This window comes from Pinus tabuliformis, chromosome 7 (assembly GCF_031772625.1).
Source record: "Pinus tabuliformis cultivar Carrire ecotype Pingquan chromosome 7, CPIR1, whole genome shotgun sequence".
NCBI classification, from domain to species: Eukaryota; Viridiplantae; Streptophyta; class Pinopsida; order Pinales; family Pinaceae; genus Pinus; species Pinus tabuliformis.
In genome coordinates this window covers 1,462,863,725-1,462,866,843 of record NC_142293.1, presented here as the reverse complement: position 1 = coordinate 1,462,866,843, position 3,119 = coordinate 1,462,863,725, and the positions used below count along the sequence as shown (strand labels likewise).

Here is a 3,119-nt window from a genome sequence, read left to right as displayed (position 1 = left end):
ATGATAATACCAATTTCATACTATGGTCTCATGGATGGAAACCATAACCATGAAAATGCATGCCTAGCAACATGCATCTAGCCCATCTAGTCCAAGTGTTTGATCCATGCATTGATACCAATCCATAACCACCCTTCCCATATTTACCCACTTTCACTAGGATGTCAGGGTGTTGGATTGAGGGGGCATGACCCAGGTTCAACGTTAGTTAGTTAAACAAATCCCTACACTACTAGCCCTTTCGACATCAACCCATAGAGTGCAGACTGAAGTCTCACCCGAAGCAGTATGGGGGGATGTTGGAACCAAGTTTCCACACCCTTGAGATGGTTGTGATGTCAATTTATTCCAGATATACCTGCCTTCACGCAGGTTGCTTAGCCATCTCTTCTACCCTTCAGTACCTTTGCGAAAGGGTACAATTGGTTTCCGTACAGCTTTAACCTATAGCTCAGGGACTTTCGTGCTGCTAGGGCAGCAAATTGTGATATCTCCCAAACTAGGCTAAGTGTCTTACTTACCTTATTAATCGATCTTAGTTAACTTTGTGTAAACAGATGTTCTTACTTGCATTCACTTAACCAACACATTTACATACATTCACACATCGTATAAGTATTATAATTGAAATTCATACTCAACATAACAAGATGCATAACAAGAAATAAAGACACAAAAATTGTAGAATACTTCTCTTTATTGATAATTATGGATGATTACAGACTCGACCTGCCCAGCACACTCAGTTGCAGTGGTCCGCACACTCAACTGCAGACTTCTAGGCCTCTGCGCACTCAGTTGTAGAGCCTCTACGTACGCTACAAACCATGACTTAGACTTCTTGCTCTAAAGCTATGATTCTCTTTGTCGTATTCTTTCCATGAAACTACTTAGAGCTTAGCTCTATTTATGCAAACCCATGGTCTGTAGACCATGGGTAGATCTTTTACATCTGACATTACATTTCCAAAATAAGGGCAGACAACCCTATGGCTCTTTAACACCTACATGCTCCGCACTAGAACCAATGGAAAGGAGAATGTCAGACAAGGTCCTGCACAGTTACAAAAATAAAGAGAATTATTCGCAGGATTAATAATATAAAAAGATAAAAAATGTCGTCTGGATTTGGCAATAATATTAATATATATTTATTACTTTTAAAAATTTATTACAAATTATAAAACCAAAACTAAATAAAAAAGAATTGTCCGCAGGATTAATAATAAAAAATAAAAATAAAAAATGTCGTGTGGATTGCGCAATAATGTTAATATATATTTATTCATTTTTAGAATTTACTACAAACTATAAAACTAAAAATAAATCAACAGAATTTTTTATTCTTTTATTTGTTATTATTTTTAAATTTTTAAGAGCACTAATAATATTAATATAAATTTATTATTTTTTAAAATTTATGATAAAAATAAAAATAAAAATAAAAATAAACAAATATAATTATTTAATCTTTTATCTTTAAATATTTGTTATTATTTTTAAATTTTCAATGTTATTTTTTTAATAATTAAATAAAATAATTAATGTAGTTCAGGGAAATTGTACCAATACATTTTAACTTTTTAATTTTTAAATACATTAATTTTCTTTTAGTAAATAACATATAAAATAATGTAATAATTACGTCGTAAGGCGTTCCCTCTGAAATAAACTTTTCTCTTTGCCTACGTGTCATTACTTTGCACCATTAGATGATATGTTAGACGATTGAGCCATGTTGAGTCGTTTGATTATGCTGAGGTAGTTGTAACTCCCTAACCGCCTGACCAGCGCAAATTTGATCCTCCATAACAGTTTTGGCTTCGCTTCTGGTTTCGGCTTCGCATCATCAATTGAAGGTTGGGAAACACTTCTTCGGCAGTTGCGCTTCTTGGGACCGAGATCAGGACTGTGAATGCCTGCATCTGATACTGATTGAGATTGCGCTGAAGGTAGTGAGCAAGATCAGAGCCCGGGAGCGGTTCGTCGTGTATGTGCTGACCCCAATGTTCCCAGCGGGGGATACTGTGTAGGCAATCCTGCACTGGTTCAGGAACACCGCGCGCATGATGGATAAGATGATCGGCGAAGCACTCAGGGAGGAGGGCCTGGACCATGAGTACCGCCCGACTGATTATTTGAATTTCTTCTACGTGGGGAACAGGGAGGTGAAGCTCCCGGGTGAATATGAACCTCCAAAAAGACCAGAAGAAGGGACCGACTACTGGAATGCGCAGATTCACAGGAGAACCATGATCTATGTCCATGCCAAGCTCATGATAGGTAGGCACTCTATTTCATTTTCTTGGTTTAGGGTTTCTTAGGGTTTTTCATTTTCTTGGTTTAGGTATGGAACTTGAAAAGTTTCAGGGCTTTTCAAGTTTATGATCTTAAAAATGTACTTGAACTATCCTAACAGAGCCGCTATATTTACATTTAATATTTTTGAATTCGCCTGATTCTCTTACACATGCCGAAAAATGTTGTTTTCTATTATGCTATGCAGTGGATGATGAATATATTATCATAGGATCAGCCAACCTGAACCATCGATCCATGGACGGAGCCAGAGACACAGAAATAGCCCAGGGATATTACCAACCAGAGCACATCAACCAGCAGGGTTGCGAAGTTCAAGGGGAGATATTCGATACCGAATGTCTCTGTGGTACGAACATTTTGCGCATAAGAATGGAGGCCTGTGACGTGAATATCTTCATCCAGAGAGTGTTGAATGCGTGAGGATGGTGTGCCGGATCTCCGAGAAAATTTGGGAGTCATTTGTATGGGAGGAGACAGTGGAGGATTTGCCGGACCATCTGATGCCTTTCCCAATACAGGTGCTGGAGAACAGTTCAATGGATGAGGAGGAGGATATTGTGTTCCCTGACACAAAAGCTTCTGTGAAAGGCCACAAAATTGATGTGCTTCCTCCCATCCTCACAACTTGAACACTTAGCCATTACTCCTTGGATGCTTATTATTCATGGCATGATATTTTCAAACTTGTTCCCTCACATCCTATAAGATGTTAATAATAAAATTATAGTCTATTTCTTTGAATAGGGATTAAATGATAGTGGGTGATATTTAGACCGTGAGCTCTTGTGGATAGTCAT

At 37.7% G+C, this 3,119-nt stretch overlaps 1 pseudogene; it reads left to right on the top strand.

Moving 5' to 3' along the window:
* The first annotated feature begins 2,066 nt into the window (after positions 1-2,066).
* On the top strand, positions 2,067-2,742 carry LOC149253305 (phospholipase D alpha 2 pseudogene; annotated as a pseudogene).
* Positions 2,743-3,119: the final 377 nt, after the last annotated feature.